At 43.6% G+C, this 19,033-nt stretch overlaps 1 long non-coding RNA gene across 1 annotated transcript in view; it reads left to right on the forward strand.

Moving 5' to 3' along the window:
• Nucleotides 1–15,515: 15,515 nt before the first annotated feature.
• The window catches only part of LOC144785409 (uncharacterized), a 378,879-nt gene continuing 375,361 nt past the window's right edge, over nt 15,516–19,033 (forward strand). The window contains exon 1 of the long non-coding RNA XR_013601868.1: nt 15,516–15,673. This is a non-coding gene — a long non-coding RNA (uncharacterized LOC144785409). The remainder of the gene's footprint in view (nt 15,674–19,033) is intronic.

Below are 19,033 nucleotides of genomic sequence, written 5' to 3' on the forward strand. Positions count from 1 at the left end.
CAATCTATTTGCGAATGGGACATTGATGGCGGGCGGGGGCAGGGCATTCTTACTGGCTAAGTGCATGTTTTACGTGAACTTAAAATATTCACTCTTTTAATTAATTTGAACTGAAAGTTTAACGTTGGCCAGCATTTTAAGACATGGAATATCATACTGAATGGTAGCGGGCAGAGACAAGGGGCCGGGCACGGAGTGCTGCACCATGGAGTGGCAGTCAGTGGATTGCTATGCCAGGGAGGGGCCAAGAATGAGGTGCTGTGCCAGGGAGGGACCAGGCATGGAGTGCTGTGCCAGGGAGGGTCTGGGCATTGAGTGCTGTGCCATGGAGGGACAGGCCATTGGGTGCTACCCGGATGGCGCGTTGCATAGAGCGCTGGACGAGAGAGGGGCAGGGCACGGAGTTCTGGGGCAAAGAAAGGCAGGGCAGAGTTTGGGGGGCTTATCCATGGATGGACAGGGCACAGAGGCTTGTCCAAGGAGTGGCAGGGGCTGGACTGCTGGAGGAGAGAGGAGTAGGACATGAAAAGCTCAATCAGGGAAGGACATGGGGTGCTGGGCCAGCCATAGAGAGGGCATGGCTTGCTGGACCAAGGACATGGAGTGCTGGGCGTGGGCTAGGGGTACCGAGTGTGGACATCTTGTATCCTGAGGAGCAAGAGCCGCAGGCCCGGGCACCGCAGACAGAGCAGTGAAATATGTAACAAAGAGCGATGGGCATGCAACGCTCTGCGGGGGAGGAGAGGGCATGCAGAGGAGTCCAGGGGGTGCTGCCTGGAGAGGGAAAGGACACCGAGTGCTGTCCTATAAGTGGAGGCCAGATATAAAATCCAGACACTGGGTATGGCCGGTCTTGGAGCGCTAAACACCGAGGAGCAGAACATAAACCAAGAAGGGGCAACCACGGAGTGATTGATCAGGGAGGTCAATGTCGTTTTGAAATGTGGCACCCTTGCCCGCACCTCACCAGCCCTCCTGGGGTGACTGTGTAGGGTCTTAGCAATGATGAGGATGCACTCTGGGTGTGCCCCGCAGTGAGGTGCAAAGGACAGGCCAGCACGGAGGCCAGATACATCTTGTGGTGGTAGCCGAGGCCGAGAACTACCTATGCAGCCTGTGGGTCTGGGTGTCCTGCCTGGCCTTGAGACCCGTGCGTGCGACCCCGGGACCAATGCACATTGTGAGCTATTAAGTGTAAACGAATACGACCCTGAAACGTGGAGGCTTCAAAGATTTCACTGTCTGCCTCTTACTGCAGCCAACGCCTGTCGAGTCCCAGGGGCTTTTAAGGGAGACCGAAGATCTATAGGTAACAAGCACGGTCCGCTTTCTTGTCTTTATGAGGACATGTGTTTGAAACACATGGCCCCCTAAAGATAAAAAACCTTTCGCGGCAGAAGGAAGGCAGACAAGCTCGTCCAAGTGGGCTGTCTGTAAAAGAGAAAAGTCGATTTCTTGAAAAGCTCTTTCCCAATGGCTGGCCACCGTTTAGCATAAACAGTGACGCCGCCAATGGGAAAGAGGGGCGGGGCTTAAAGCCCTTTACTGAAAGACTCTAAAAATCATTAAGTCTCGCCAGCGAGACTGCGCATGTGCGCAGCCACGCCAGGCGAGACCTAAAAAAGGAGGAAAAGAGAAATAAAACAATTGCCTAGGATCACACAATTTGCTAAAGTGGGGAAGCCAAGATTAATTTCAGGTTTTCTGATTTCCCATTGTGCAATTCAGTCACTAGAAGTATATGCTTTGCTTTTCCTACACCCACCTTACTGCCAACTTCCTCCACTCGCCCACCCCCCGTTGGCATCAATACGGCCCCCGGTCACATCACAGACCAAACTGATTAGACCCATGTAAAATGTTTGTGAGTAACCATGGGTTAAACCATATTAGTTCCAGCGTCTTCAGCCCCTTGTTCTCCCACCAGAAGGCCAAATGAACTTTCGACTGCTCATCACCCAATTACAAAACGTGATTGCAGCAGAAAAGACAGCTTGCCAATTTTCCAAATTGAAATAGCAAATTGAAATATTAATTCATTTCCTTGCAGAAAATGTTATTTTGCTCTTTTACTTGCCATCGCAATAACGTTATCTTGAGCTTCAAGAAGGCGGACCCGAGGCTAACATTTTCCACTAACTAATGCCTTTAAATCATGCTGAGCACAAAACAAAAGTTGGAACATTAAACGTGTCCTAGCACAGCCTCTGCATTAAAACCACACCAGAGGCTAGAGAACACAATGTGTATTTGTAAAGCGCATGTTCAGCTAGAAGGGAATCTTGGCTCTGAATAACAGATGTTAGTTGTTACCCAACACAGTGGTACTCATTTTATTGACCTCATAAGGATGAAAGGCTGAGTGGACGCGCCGGAATTTGAACTTGTGACCATGAGGCTAGACACAGGCCCGTGTAGTGAAACATGAATCCACTGAGCCACCAGATCAGGCCAGAGTAGAGGGAGGTGGAGGCTGTGGGCAGGGCTAGTGGGTGGTAACCAGGCGGAAAAACGTTGTGCCAGTAGTTCGCTTTAGGCAGAGATAGTATACGATTAAACTGTCAACTGAGTCTAAACACATGTACTGGTATGGAGCGCAGGGACAAGGGTAAAGGATCCGCTGTAACAGCTGGAACATTTGTCTTTGAAGTTGGCAGAACAGGGTTTGAGCCTCTGTGGCAGGAGACAATTTGTTCAAAGGTGTTGGAGCCCAAAAAAAAAAACAGACAGCTGACAGCAATGGTAAAAATGGGTGGTAACAGGACAAGATTACATTTAAAAGCACACTGTCAATGCGAGCAGCCAGACATGGAAGCACGTGCAGACCAAGAAGATAAATGAAGGTAAACAGCAAATGCTGTGCAGCATTAACATATGTTTCACCCACCAAAGCGGACGAGAATGAGCACTATGGCCATGGGATACTTATAAGAGAAACAAAGAAATGAAGGAAAAGGACAAGCACATGGACAAATAAGAAAAATGGCGGGATCAAAGCCCCTTTAAAGATATATTCAATATAATAGATATTGCAAGTGCTGCGCAGGTGAAACTTAAAAATGTTTCTCCATGATCATTTGTTTTGAAGAATTTGTTTTGAACTAAGAATGCTCTCGGAGTTTTGGGAAAGATGTTGGCTGTTAAGAGTGGAAGCAGGGACCGGCTCCTCACCTCAGGACCATGACAGAGCTAGCAAATGCTACAGTAGTGAAGAAATGATTACTGGTTGCCCCACATTGGCTATATTCAGTACAGTAAGTGGCCCCTGTGGTGTGGGGTGCACCCAAGCTCCAGGGGGGCCCTCCAGCACGGTGGGTGTGAGAGCTCCTCACTGGGTTGGGCGGGCCTTCATGTACTTTGTGCTTAAATTTTGTTACACCACTTGTATCAGTAAGATATTAACTGTGGGCACCTACAGCACAGATACACTTGATGTGGTAGACCTCTAAATTGCTTCGACGTCTGTGTGCCTTTTTGTTTGTTGCCATAGCACCTTACATAGCAGCCACCACAGTCATGGCCTTGTGTTGAATGGCCATGAACGCACTTCAACCAGGTCCAGCGGAGCGCAAAGACCAGGTCGAAGTTGAGATGTCAATAGGACAGGTGCCATCTCTGACTGTTCATGAACATGACTGATAGGCAATCACAAGCCCTCCCGGACTGCTGCAACCATGGCATCCACAGCTATAGTTGCCGGAGCACATAAGACTCAGAGAGCCAGCATGCATGTGAATGAGACTGAAAAGAGAGCATTCTGCAACAATAGAACAGGGAGACAGGCAATTCCTATGTTCCAGCTGGCAGAGGCAGTAGGGGCACACTGCTTGAAGCAGCGCTTAAGATGAGGAATAAGGAAATTGGCAGCATTGTTGCTGACATAGCTGTAAATTACAGCAAAAACAATTGTAAAAGTGAGAGGAAAAGTGAAACTGCACCAATGGAAATGAAAGCTTTTTTAAATACTAAGTAGTTGGGTTTTGAGAATAATCAGGGTACACTGCTATGGTGTTTACAGGACAGCCATGGTGAGAGGGCTACTGGGGCAGACAACTCTCTTGCCACAGACATAAATACTACCTTGTTAATATCACCAATGTATAATGTGCAGCTCATGGACACTGTTGATGAGTATAAACAGACGCTGTTGGTGGTTCAAGTAGAAATGGTGGGTACAGAAGACTAAAGAGATGAAAAAGACACCAGGATTGCACAGTTATATTCATTTTTGCTTTCGTAACTGCTGGATTCACCGTTCTTAACATAACCTCCTTTTTAATGAGTATGCTATCACCAACACACATCTTGACCATTTTGGCCGGATTGAGACAGTCAAAATTCTCTTTTTATCTTAACGTAGCTTCTTCCATCTTTGTCTTTGTGCTCGCGTCCCAAACACCAACATCCACGCCAAACTTTACCCGCTTGCTCGTCCAACTCGGGGATACCTTGGTAGCAGGCTTCCTACCTCAAAGCATTTCAAAAGGTGACACTTGGGTTGTAGAATAAGCAGTGTTTAGTTTAGTTTATTTTTATTATGCTTGATTAATTAAAACCATTACATACAAAAGATAAACATTTCTTGTGTTAAAATTGTTATATAATAAATGGAGAGTAAGGAGTGGTTTGGATACACCACAACATAGGCCTGCATTAACCACTACATACCTGTTGTCAACTGCACACTGAACACAATGAACTAATGCTTGGTTTGTGTGTTCTACCTGGCCATTGGTTTGAGGCTGATATAAAGACATCCTCAAATGCTTGACATCACCAGCCTTGTGAAACCTCACAACCTCCTTATTAACAACTTGAACCCCATTGTCTGAAATCAAGTACTGAGGATACCTTTCCTGAGAACAATTTCCCTGAGGAAATCAATGACAGTACTGACGTTGGGTTCAGGGATGGACTTAACCTCTGGCCGCTTCCAGTATAAATCAAATGCAACCAATGCAAAATGTTACTGCCCCAGTAACTTATTAAACTGACCAACCAAGTCAACAGCAATTCTTTCCCAGGCTCTCGCAGAGTATTCAGTTGGCTGCAGAGGAGCTTTCCTCACATTCAACCCCTTTTTTGAAGAAAGACATACCTCACATTCACCCAAAAACGACTCAACCTTTCTCTCCATTAATTATTTTTTTTATCCATAGAAAGCCACCATAAAGTGGGCCTCACCTTTTTTTGTGAACATGACTCCCAAGTGTCCTTCATGAGCCTCAACCTTAACCCCAGAGGTGGTACCAACTTATCACCACAGAGAAGGTAGCCATCATCCACAGAAAGTTCATCCTCAGCTCACCAGAATGGCTGACATGAATTAGAAAGTAACCTTTCACTAGGCCACCCGCTACCAACACACCCAACACAACTTTCATAAATGCATCCGAAGTAATTCCTTCTCATCATTCACGCTCTTCAACCGCACACATTCCCTCCAGATCCAATGAAGCAACTAAACAACTTTCCTCTATGGCCTCTACATCTTCAACACCATCTTCCTGAAAAGCGAACTGAGACAAAAAGATCTGTCTGCTCATTCTTGCCCCCCTTGATATGTACGCTATCAAAGAGAAATTGTAACAGTTTGGACAACAGTCTTGAAATCCTGGTTGTTTGTTCTATAATTTCCTTCCTAGACAAAAATGGCAACCAGGGGTTTATGATATGTTTTTATAGTAAACTTAGTACTCCAGACATATGGTTTGAATTGAAAAAGCCAGCAATTTCTTTTCAATGGTTGAATAATGTGTTTCTGCCCCCCTCAACACCCTGGATGCATAACTAATTGTGTTCTCTACTGATCCATTCTCCTGGGTCAAAATGGCACCACCAATATAACTAGAAGCATCTATAGTGATGCAACATGCTAGCTTGGGATCTAAAGGTTTCAACATTTTAGAACTTGTCAATTGTTTCTTTATCCATTCAAACGATTCTTGACATGAACTATACCAAGTAAACTTGGTATCTTTCTTCAAAAGTTTAATTAACTGTAAAATGTGAGAAGCTTATTTAGGAATAAAATGAGAATAAAATTCACACATGCTCATGTAAGATTTCCGAGCTGTTTTATCACTAAGAGCCTGTACTTCAATGATCCAATTAACCATACCTGCCCTGGGCTCAATGCCATCCCCTAAGCCCACATGACCTAAGTATTACATTCTATTTTTGCAAAAGTTTACACCTGCCAATCATAAACACTACCCAATTTTCCTGGAGTACAAATAGAACGGTATTAAGAATTACCGCATGTTCTTCTTTAGTTTTAGCAAAAATTAATATATCATCTTGGTAAGCAACTGCACCATCTACATCCCTCAGCAACTGGTACATGCTCCTTTGAAAAACAAATGCCGCCGAGGCTAACCCGAACAGTATCTTGCAATATTGAAAAGTACCCATGGGAGAAACGAAAGCAGTATAGTGTCTTGACTCGGGTTCCAACACCACCTTGAGGTAAGCAGAGGCAAGGTCCAATTTACTGAACCACTTTGCAACTGACATGGAGGCTAACAAGTCCGAAATCTTCTGAAGCGGGTGCGAATCAACTTAAATGTCCCTGTTTAAGTTGCGTAGATAAATACAAATCCTGAGTTCACCATTCCTTTTACAGGCTACCACATGAGGAGATAACTAAAGCGAAGATTCAATTGGTTTAATGACTCCATTGTCGCACAGCTTGACTAACTCTCTTTCCAAATCCTTCCTCACTGAGAATGGTACATTCCACAGCTTGTGTTTGAGAGGAATGGACCCCTCCTTAACCTTTGTTTTATGATGAAACTCCTTTATAGTTCCTCAGCTATCTGAAAACACACTAGGGAAATTTGTACAAACATCTTCTACCTTACAGCCACTCACAGTACTAGCTTCACCTACATCCAAAATGGAAACCTGGTCTATTGTGCCAGGTCTTAAAATCATCTTGAACAAACCCTAGTGAAATCAACCCAGAATACACAACCCTTTAACTGTAACATATACCTTCCCAAAAATCTTCCTCCCAATGAAAATTAACACATCCTCAAAAAACCCTGACAATTCAATACAACGCCCTTTGTAGGACACAGGATTCATCATACTTATTCTTGCACCAGAGTCCATCAGCAATTTACCATCTCTATCTCCTATTGAGACATTCACATACAGGACCACACAGGATGGATCACCTGACTCCACCTTGTCATCACTGATCACTAAGGCCATGTCCTGTAGATCTTCTTGCAGCCTGTCTAAATGGTTTTCAGAACCACCATCTGCCAAATTACCAACTACAGGGTTGTTTCTACCTGCCTGTTTCCCTTGACAGTGACACACTTTGGCAAAGTGCCCTAACTTATTGCAAACCTGCATACAATATTCCTCACTGGGCAAGTCCATAAGGTCTTAATATGTGAAGGATTGCCACACCTAAAACATACAGTAGTTTGTTTAAAAAAATTGCTATCCTCTTTTGTTTCCCTTGTTTGAATAGTCTTTAACAAAACCTTTGACCTTCTGCTTAACAATATTCACAGTTCCAGACTTTCGTTCTCAAATTCCCTAACAGATATTTGCGATGTTTCAATGCTCTTGGCTATAACTAATGTTTCTTCCAGCGCAGAGTTAGTTAAAGACAGCAACTTCTGTTGAATGGATTTGGTACAGCAATGACAAATAAACTGCTGATGTACCAACTGATCTGTAAAGCATTCAAAATGACAGTCTGCCACCAGTTTCTTAAGGGCTGAAACATAAATATCGATATCTCCCCCGCCATTTGCTTCCTCATGAGAAATTTGTGTCTTAAGACTACTATGCTGGGTTAAATATCAATAGTTGATCCAATTTTTTTACGCACTCTGTATAGTCATCTAATTGTTCTACCTCTGTACCTTCTAAGTAGGGTACATGCTTAAAAATAACACCCCCTACAAACTCCAGGGAATACAGCAATAAGAACTTCTTTCATTCAGGACAGAACTGTGATGCCCCTACAGCCCCTAAATAGGTTTCCAAAGGATCAAACCTGTGTTTCCATCCTTCAGGGGGTTCTCCAGGTGATTCCAAAAATGATGGAGGGAGCTTTACAGACTGCATTGTATCCACCTATTATATATACAGAAATTTGGAATTCAATAGATAATACACTGTACCTTAGAAAATAGTGAAGATAATAAACTGTACAAGAAAACAAATCAGAACTATTTTTCCCATATAAAAATGTTTGAGCCAACACAAGTGCCATAAAACTAATAATGACAGCTGTAAATAACCAACAGTCAAACCGTGCGTATCTATGTTAAACAATGATGCACACACGAAACAGAGGAGCCATGCTTATCGTCGTTGAAATGTGTTAGCAATGCCTTTCCACACTATAATGTAGACATGCGTGTCAGCGCGTGCCCTCCAAAAAACTGGAATTGAGAAAACAATTTATTTCCAAGGACACTCAATGCTGCAGCTGAAAGTAGAAGGCAAGACACACACCCAAAATATGAAGCTGTGCACATTAGCGAAGGAAACCATTAAGACAAAGCCGGAACAGCAACTGTGCATCAGTAACCAGGGAATGCACATTGCTAAGTAAGAAGGCACTCTCAGGAACAGACGTAGGCCAAAGGTGGGCACGTGGAGTCACATCCAGGATCCTCTCAAATGGTCAACAGACATGGAATGCATCTGAAACGCAGATGCCAAATATCTGAGGTGGACCAGGTAAGCCCAAACAGTATAGCAGCAGTTAGGATACTGTGGAGACCACTTTGTGGGTGAAAGGACCACACAGAACCAAATGTGGAAGTCAAAAAGAAGCCCAGAACCAAAATACCTTGTGTTTAGTTCTTTTTCCGTTGAGGGCGCGACTGAGGCATGGGTCCATTGGCAGCTCTGACATTCATTACCATCTAAAATGTGGTGTTCTGCAAGAAAATCATCCACTGCAGGTGAGTATCCAAATATGAAGTTTTATTTCATACAGAGCTGCCTGTGACACGGGACAACCCACCACTGCGTCTTCATCAAGGGACATCGAACTCCAGACATAAAATCCCACACAAAGCTCCACATTCCTACAAGCTCTTGTTCTGGCAAATGCGCTTGGCAGAACCAGAAATAATTGTCTAGGACACAACAAAGACCATCATACATTTTCCACTGAAGTAATCAGGAACCCATCCTGTCGTAATCCAATCTAATCCTGAAATCATCATGGGATCATCCTGCAGTAGTAAATGATCATAAGATGTTTTCCACTGAAGAAATCAGAAACTAATCCACGAGTAGTTTCTGTGATTACTCTAAGGCCATCCTATTTAAATATTCCACCCTATATTCATACTTCAGGATGGCTTGGGATGGATGTATGACGTTACAACACATGCTTTTACCACGAATGCTGTTACAACGCAGTTTTTACAACGCATACCATTACAACGCATAGCGCTTTGGGGTGCTGGATAGTGAATAGTTTAATTTACTATTCCAACTCCAGTCCCCGTGGACACTAGGGATGGTGTTGGATAGTAAATTAAAACTATTCCCTATCCTTGAGCGCCCCCCAGCGCAATGCGTTGTAATGGTTTTTGTTGTAAAACCTGCGTTGTAATAGCACTGCGTGGTAAAAGTTGCGTTGTAAAGGATGTTTCCCCTTGGGATGGCTTCCCCAGATAGTTACAAGAGTAGCTCAGCTAAAGTAATCAGATAACTTCAGAATGACTCCAGGAAAATCTTCTTTTTTGAATTGGGTACAGAGTATGCTCTTTTTAAAGGATGTATGACGTTACGACGCATACCTTTACAACACCTACCTTTAAAACGCAATTTTTACAACGCAGGATCCATTACAACGAATGTCTTTACAAGGCATTTTTTTAAATCGCAGGTACCTTTACAACGCATGCCATTACAACGTAAGTATTGGTAAGTATATAATTTTTTTAAATGTAATTAATTTAAATTAATATATTTTAATTTAATTTAATAATTTTTTTTCATTTTACTTAATTTTTTTAATAAATATATATATATTTTTTTAAAATAATTTATGTGTTTTAAAATAATGGGTGTGATAGTAGGGTAAGTGCTGGATAGTGTAGGGGTAAAAATTACTATTCTAACTCCAGGGGGGTGTAATAGTAGGGTAAGTGCTGGATAGTGTAGGGGTAAAAATTACTATTCTAACTCCAGGGGGTGTAATAGTAGGGTAAGTGTTGGATAGTGTAGGGGTAAAAATTATAATTAATAATAGATATACATTAAAAAAATATATATATATTTTATTTTTAAATATAATAATTAATTAATATTTATTTATTTTTATAAAAATAATTAAATACAATTTTTAATATATTTATATACTTACCAATACTTACGTTGTAATGGCATGCGTTGTAAAGGTACCTACGATGTAAAAACATGCATTGTAAAGACATTCGTTGTAATGGATCCTGCGTTGTAAAAGTTGCGTTGTAAAAGAAGTTCGTTGTAAAAGTTGCGTTGAAACGGTTGTATACCCTTTTTAAATAGCATACTAGACACCTCAAATCCACAAGGAACTTCGGAAATAAGTAAAACAACATAGGAAAAAAGCCTCAAAGGTTTACTGATGCTAGACCAATAGAAAAGAGAATTAATGATCTGGAAAAATCGTGATTTAAATATTCAGAACAGGGTGCAAACAGTGGGAGCAATAAGTAAGAATGAGAAAAAACAGAAGGCTGGGTCTGATGCCAAACGTAGTGTCAAGGAAACAGCACCAATTTCTATAGTGCCCCAGAGAAAACAAACAGCTGCAAACAGCACAGTCATGGTCTGAATGCAGATTATACAACATCTGATGGGATAATAATATCAGCTCAGGAGTGGGAGACTATAAATCTGGATATACTGACCCTAGCAGAAAGTGTACAGCCATTACAAATGTAAAACGATGGGTTGATCATCTAAGAGTGTATAGGTCAAGGGGCAAAACCAATCTTTATTGGGTACTAGCATTAGTAAAGGTATATCAACTGTAGAGGATGGATGCAATCCATCCATGATACAAATGTATCAATTGATACAGAGACACTGTGAGGAGAGTGTCTCAATACACATGAGTAAAACAGGAGCAGCTGGAGGTACAGGCATGTGTACAAGGCATATGTGAAAAGATTGAGAACATACAAGACCAAATCATAAATGTAGCAAAACCAATGGCAGCAATAGAGGAAGTTACTAACAGAATACAAGAGATGGTCCCTGAGCAGCAGGCACTGCTGGAGGCAATACATAATACAACTGAAGAGCTGGAAAATTGACCTACATATTTTTGCAGTTGAAGAGGGGTGGAAGGGGAAAGAGACACGTACTTTGCAGATCTATCAAACTGGTATTGTGACTCCGAGTTACAGCAGGCTCACAAATACCATTCACATGATATGTCTCAAATGTAAGGGGTACACAGCCTAGATTTATATTGGTAATTTCATTCTGAGACAAAAAATCTTTTTTTAAACCAAACCTGCCTTGCTTGCTACAGTGAATGGATACCATTCCTTGTGATATCAGATTTCAGCAGCCAAACTGTTGAACGACACTGGAAGCTACAACAGTGCATATGCCCATTGCAAGAACTGGGGGTACTGTTTATATGCAGAAACCTTGTTGGCTTAAACTCATCAGAAGAGATCAGAATTTCTTTAAAAAATAGACAAAAGTCCCAGAATTGGTGGAAAAATAGAAAGTTACTTCTTAAACATTCAGTCATTTTAGATAATTAAGTGGGAAAGATGCTCTCTGGGTTCGGGAAGAATAGCCCTAAAGATACGATAGACTATAGTGCCAATCAGATTTAGTTTTTTTTTATTACGCATTAGAGATAAGATGTTAACAAGAATTGCACTGGTGTGAGTGGGTAGTGGGGTAGAGTTGTTAGGAGTGGAAAATGGCAGAGGTGGCGTTTATTTCCTCTTGTTGGATTGTGTGATAGTACAATGCATGCCTGAACAACACATACCTGAACAACGCGGTCTCAACCACAACCGCATCTTTACCATGCATGCCTTCACCACGCATGCTTTTATCATGCAATTTCGTGGTAAAGAAATGATGGGTATAGGAAGATGCATGCTAAAGATCCTGCCCTGTAAACTGTCCCTTAACCCCACACCCGAAAAACAAACCATACGCCAGTCCCGAGCCCTGAGCCATGAGCCCTAAATACTGTCCCCTACATCCCTAAAGTACCCTGAGCTAGCCACCCCTGCCCTGAGACCTAAAACTGCCCGAGCCCTTAAAGCTGTCCCTTTCCCCACCCGAGCCCTTAGAACTGTCACCACGCCCTAAAAACGATACCGTCCTGAACCCTAAAAACTGTTCCCTATGGGGGCGTGGCCTGGCACCAGCCGTTATGGTGGCTTAACTTTCGAGCTCCGTCGGGCCTGCGACAAAGCCTGTGATATCTGTTCCTTATCCGTCAGCCAGAGGGGAGAAAGTACCGGTGATGTGCCCCTGGTAATGCCCCGGGGCGCGAGAGACACTATTTCCATCTGGTGATACAGGATCGACGACACAACGAGACAGGGCCCTGCCGAACAGTGGTGCTGAATCTCCGGTGTGAAGGGGGTGGAGTCGCGTGGTGTGCCAGCATGCATTGGGATCCAATGAGCGGGGATCTGCACGAGATCTGCTGGGCATGGCCTTTATCTGATGCAGACCCAGAGCTACTCTGCAGCATTGGGAAATCGCGATTTATGCACTCCCGCAGAAGGGACCAGTGCAGTGCAATCCGGCCGGGGTCACATTTCTCCCCCCCGAAGTATAAAGATGAGGGGTCCGCCCGGCTCCTGAGGTTCTGAAGTGAGGTGGATGAGGATAATATTATTGCGGGGGGCTGAGGTCGTGGAAAATGCTGCAGGCCCCCTATTAGCCTCACGGTGAAAACAAGGTTAGTGAACAACAGGCACTTGCCCCAGTGGACATTTGATAGCAGATACGCTCGCTTCGGGGAGACCTGGGCCTTTGATCGGCGGCCGCTGGAGGCAGATCTGAGCGCGTGGCATATAGCAAGCCGTGAGTTCCTTCAGCAGCATGACCAGTCATAGTGTGGCAGGCCAGAGAGGGACACAACTACATCCCTGCGCCCCCTCCTTACTCATCTACATGCCTTGGTGGGGTCGATACATCATGTGAGGGCGATACTAGCCCTATTGGAGATTGTTCGTGCCATAGTGGACTACCAGTGAGATATCCCTTGGTTTCAGGAACTTGAGGCCTCCCCGGGGCCCTTGAGCACCAAGCAGTGCATCTTGGGGGACTTGGAAGAGGAGAGCGCCATCATCCAGGTGCTGGATGCTACAGACATCGGGAGGCCGGAATTGGGATGGGGTGCCCCGGAGAGACCGGGTGAAGTAGTGAATGGTCCATCGGTCCCCCCCAGGGACACTCCTCGCTATGACAAAACCATACAGGCTAATAAGATGGATAAGTATGCAGTTCCACGACAGCTTCACTCTGAAGAAGGGGCGCAGGGTGAGGATTCGACCGGAGAATAACCATCCATTGGCTCTATCATGGTGGCGATACAGACAGTGGGGATGAACTTTGAAATAAAAATCGATAAGGTCACAATTGAGATGAACCTCATGAGGGCGGACATGCGAAAAACTTCTGAAAGAGTCACAGCGATGGAGGAACACATAGGAGAGCTCCAGGCGACAACAGGCAAACTGGAGAAATGTGTTTAAAAGCTGGCACACCAACAAAGGCAATGGCCCTGCAGTTGGATGATCAGGAACGGAGGGCCCGCCGAAACAATATTCGGATGGTAGGTGTGCCTGAAGAGGCGGAGGGCCCCAGTGTGGACTTCTTTCTTGAAGACCTCAAGCCCAAGAGACTGTCACCATTGTCCTACATGGAAAGGGCACACAGAGCCCCGATCCCCAAACCAAAACCTGGGGCCCCTCCATGAACCATCATCGCGCATATCCTGAACTTCCAGGACCACAACACAATTTTACAATTGGCCAGAGTCAAAGGTGATCTCCCCTACGAGAGTGCGACGATTCGGTTCTTCCCGGACTGCACCTTGAAGTACAGCGAGAGAAACATTCCTTCGAAGGGGTGAAACGCGCTCTCAGAGACAAGGAAATTAAATATATGATGTTCTTTCCTGCTAAACTTAAGGTGGTGGAGGGCGACCAATCCTGGTTCTTCACGACACTGAAGGAGGCTCAGCAATGGCTGGACAAGGGTCCTCCCCGGATTAATCGTCAGTGAGAAGAAGCAGACACGTGGGGGAACATCTATTGTTCCCTGGAATCCTCGAACCGTCACAGAGAGAGGGTGAGGTCAGTGTTTAGATCCAGAAGTTCTTGATCTGTAAGCCCCACAAATGATGCACCACGCACTGGAAAGTGAAGGATTTGACTCATTTTGCTGATCTGTTATTTGTCTACTGTCGTACTCAAGGTATAGCTTTTCCTTTTGTTGTTGTAGATTGGTACCTTCCTGTTCTCACTACAAAGGACCGGGACCTAGACGGGTGAACTGAGTTCCTATTCGATACAAGAGCCCTCACATGAGGTTGGGCAGAGTTGCGGGCTCAGGCAGAGAATGCTGTGGGGTGGTGGTGCCAGGCAGCCCTACATTTGATATTTAGTTATCGGGGCGACTGGCGCTGTGTTATTGGGGAAGTGTGTAGTTTTAGATCCACAAGGCAGGGTTGCAGGGTGGGGGTACTGTTATGGGGGTTTCTTTGTTTTTTTTTCTGGTTTGTGCATGCTTCAGAGCAATTTTTCTGTTTCAGATGGGATGAGACCCGTGATTTCAGGCTTTCTATGACTATCCTAATGGGTGGGGGGCAGGGACGAGAGTGGGGGTGGAGGCCAGGGAAGGGAGGGACCGTACAGGACACCCTGCATGACGACACGACATATGAGGAAATCGACAATTCTCTCTTGGAACTTCAACATTCTGGGAGATAAGATAAAACACAATCTTCTACACACGGATTATGCACTCTTCACCATCCCCACATAGGGTTGGACTGGCCTCTAATGCAATCACGTAGTCCCCAATGAGCTGGTCGGAAGGGTCAGTGTGTGGACTGTATTTTTGGATGTTTATGGGTCGATTTTATTTTTGCTGCCCCAGTTGGACCCTGCTCCCATGCATAACTGAGAAGAAAAGAATGGTGCAGAAAGAATATTCTTCAAAATGAAATGTGTATGGGAGTGGGTTGTACTTACTTCATTCTTGTCACAAACCTTATCTCATCTTGATTTAAAAAATCTGGAGCGCCTATCATTGCCTACGTGAAAGGAATGTGATTGAGGATGCCTAAAGTCATGCCATCCAATTATGTTCTTTCATGTTTAGCTGTTGCTGTGGTCATGCTTAGCTGTTGCTGTGCTAGAAAGTAAGGTGAGGCTTGTTGTGTGCTTTAAGCCAATAGCGAGAAGGGAGATGAGTGGGTGTGGCTACCACCAGACATTTAAACCACTGAAAGAAAGATCAGCCTCCAGCCTCCAGCATCTGTCTCCTCTTGCAGAATATCTCGCTCTCCTCTCGCAGAATATATTGCCATAATGATGCAGTTTGTGTATTTGGTTTATTTTGTTTTGTTTTATCCGCCTACAATAGTCAATGGCGGGTTACAGGAACGGCCACCAGAGGACAACATCAACTTTCCAGAGAGGTAAGCAAAACACATTGATGTGAAAATAAAGCATCTCTGTCTTTTCATTATTTCTACCAAAAGTTATATTAAACATTGAATAAATAAATCGGGCAACAATTACAAAAAACTCGAAATTATGTAATAGAAATACATTTAACTCACCTGAACAATGTATCATGTCAGGCAAATCACTGTGGAGCTGTGTTGTGCATTAAAATGAGTTAATGGCACATTTAAGCTCCAACTGCAAATTGAAAACTTGTTTGTTTTCTGAAAGACAGTTGTGTATGTAGCCTGCGATTCAGTATGCAGTTCTCCAGCCGCACAATTCGTGCTATTCCTATTTTTTTAATATGCATTGTGAACAGGAGTTTGTGGTTACTTGAGCACTATGTATGTCTTTCTATACCAAAACCTAATAGATTTAGATTCAGAGTTTGGCAGAGGGATTGTGTCGCCGTGGCGAAGTACAATACTCCCGCCATGTCAAAGATGTTCTGCCTGCCAAATTTAGATGAGTCCGCCGGCTGAACGGCTATTACTTGCATTTTTCAGGAACTGGGGTCACCTGCATCAAACTTTCAACATTTTTAAAAATTTTCAAAATAAATTTCCCAAGGCCAATTTATTATGGAAAATAAATAAAACCAATGACCCCCCTTGCTATGGAGTTTTCTCCCATGGTGTTGGGATCATTTTGCAGTTTCTACTGCCCCTGGTTGCCAGCTTTTACCTGGTAGTGACAGAGGGTAAAATCGTGGCATTTGTGCATCCTCTCTAAATAGGTAGTTCAAACAATTGGAAAACCCATCAGTGGCCACTACTGTGTTAGGCTATCTGAGGTGAGGTGTATCTGCGGAGTCTCTGCAGCAGACATACTGAAAGTCCACCTGACTCTAAATGAGGTAGATGGACCTTCCGTTTGCAAAGGTGCTATTACGTCTCAGATGCAACGGAGTGCCCTCTCCTCTTAACTATACATCTGGCCTTAAGATTCAAAGGTCCTGATGTATGATCGGAAAGGATGCAAACCAGTTAATGTTTTTGCACATTGACCTACTCAGCATTTTGAGATGCTACCAACCTATTATACCACTCAGACATATATAAAAAGATATTTTTGCTGGTGGTCGCAAGAAATCCTGCGTCATTAATATTAATGAGGCAGCAGAAATGTTGTACCACCCTACAAATGTTTGAGAATGCAGATCTTCCTCCCTGATTTCCATCCCTTCAATATAAATTTTTCTTAGAGGTGCCAAGTTTCTGAGAGGGACATGTGATGCTCTTAAAAAAAGTCCATTGAATGAAATTAGGGCGCGAATATCGAGGTCCTCTAAACCACTATCTTTTCACCTGAGACTGCCAATGCAATTCCAATGGGGACTGCTTCCTCTTAGCAACTCAGTTACCACCCAGTCTCAGGTGACAGTAATTGATCAATAGTTGTAACTGTAATTGCAATCTTAAGCCATTGGAGCACAGCACTGTGACTCAAATACGCGAACAGCAGCTCATTTACACTCACTCCTATTTGTGATTCTGAATTGATCACAGAAGCCCTTTTCTGATTTGTAAAAACTTTTTCTGGCTCATAAAATGATCCTCGCATTAGCATATGATTAAGCTCCACTTGAAGGTTGAATTGCATAATGCTTTGCCTTTTGCAGATTCCAACTTTCTTACCTGACGTCTGTCTGAAGGGCTTGATTTTGCACTTAGGATGTTGCGTGAAGGCTGTGCTGTATTACGGCGGTGACTTCGCCTACAAGCCCCAGCCCACTTGGATAGGTTTTCCTTTTGTCGAATTTGTATCTGGATCTACATGTAACAAGAGGCCCGCCGGCTGCTCTAATTCTGGAAAGAAGGATTTCACTATGACAGTGCCACTTCAAAACAGGAGCTCTGCCACTGTTTTGTTAGAAGGCCTGCAAACTGGAGATTTCTCGATAATCACTAGGTAGCCAGGGCTTACATGAGTTGCTGGAGTCATGCACAGTCAGACAGAGTAAGACAGTTCTCACGCAGCTACATTGAAAATTGGAACAATGAGCACATGAAGGAGAGTGCCTTATAGGTGAAATGAGATTCACTGCCACTCAGCACAACATGGAAGTGTTCCTTTTAAAGCTAGCATGTGGCAGTTTGCTTTTATTGAGGCTTATTAAGGCATCCTAGGTTTTTAAAAAATGAAGGACATTAAGAGGCTTTGTTAGACATTTGCAAATCATTATGGACATGGTAGTCCATTGAAAGACTGGATTTCTAACCAGGACTACAAAAACTCAAACATTTCTTAACGGTGGGCATTAGGCATGTTATTGAAAGAGTACTAAATAAGTAAAAATGTTGCTGGCACCTGATACTCGAAAAACACACTCTTTATAGAAAATGACATGTGGTGAACGTCCAGTCCTTCTTCACTGTTGATGACCTAAGTGTATTTAAATCCCAGTTTCACTGACCCTCACATTAGCATACGATCAAAACCCGTAATGCTTTGGCTGTTGAAGATTAAAACTCTCTTACCTGACGTCTGTCTGGAGGGCTTGATTTTGCGCTTTGGATGTGGCATGAAGGCTGTGGTGTATTATGGTGGTGACCTCGCCAAGAAGCCCCAACCCGCTTGTATGGGCTTTCCTTTCTTCCCATTTACATCTGGATCTATATGTATATACATAAATATATTCACTGAAAAAACACAGGTTACAGGAACATTATAGTTAGCTGACATGTTACTCGTACAAAACCAGAGCAATTCCACCGTTATAGTTAGCTGAGCTAACTATAACTTGCACCCCTGCAATGCACTGCTGATAATGTCATATATTACATCACTCATGAATTTGTCAGTGACATCAGTGATGACATAACTGATGATATGTCAAATTACATCACTGTTGACATCATCCAGTGACTTTTTTTGTTTATTTAGTTGAGCTGCTGTGTTGAAAGTTTCAGAGTGACCTGTCAAGCAGGGGCCAAGGTAAAAGGGGGGCCTCACAAACACATTTCACCAAGAGAGGGGCTAAAAGAGGATAAAAGACCCAGAAAGAGGAAGAAAGCTACAGAAAGAGGGAGAAAGGTGCACAAAGAAGCAAGAGATGTGAAGAAAGAGCCAAGAGAGGTGCAGAAAGAAGTAAGAAAAGTGATGAAAGAGAGATAAAAAAAAACAATAGAGGTACAGAAAGATGCAAGAGAGGCGCAGAAAGAAGCAAGGGAGGTGCAGAAAAAATCAAGAAAGGTACAGAAATAAGCAAGACAGGAGAAGATAGAGGAAGGAATGTGCAGAAAGAAGCAAGAGAGGTGCAGTAAGAGGAAAAAGGTACAGAAAAAAGCGACAAGAGAAGTGCATAAAGAAGAAAGAGAGGTCGAGAA

The sequence above is a fragment of the Lissotriton helveticus genome, chromosome 10, assembly GCF_964261635.1.
Source record: "Lissotriton helveticus chromosome 10, aLisHel1.1, whole genome shotgun sequence".
Classification (NCBI taxonomy): domain Eukaryota; kingdom Metazoa; phylum Chordata; class Amphibia; order Caudata; family Salamandridae; genus Lissotriton; species Lissotriton helveticus.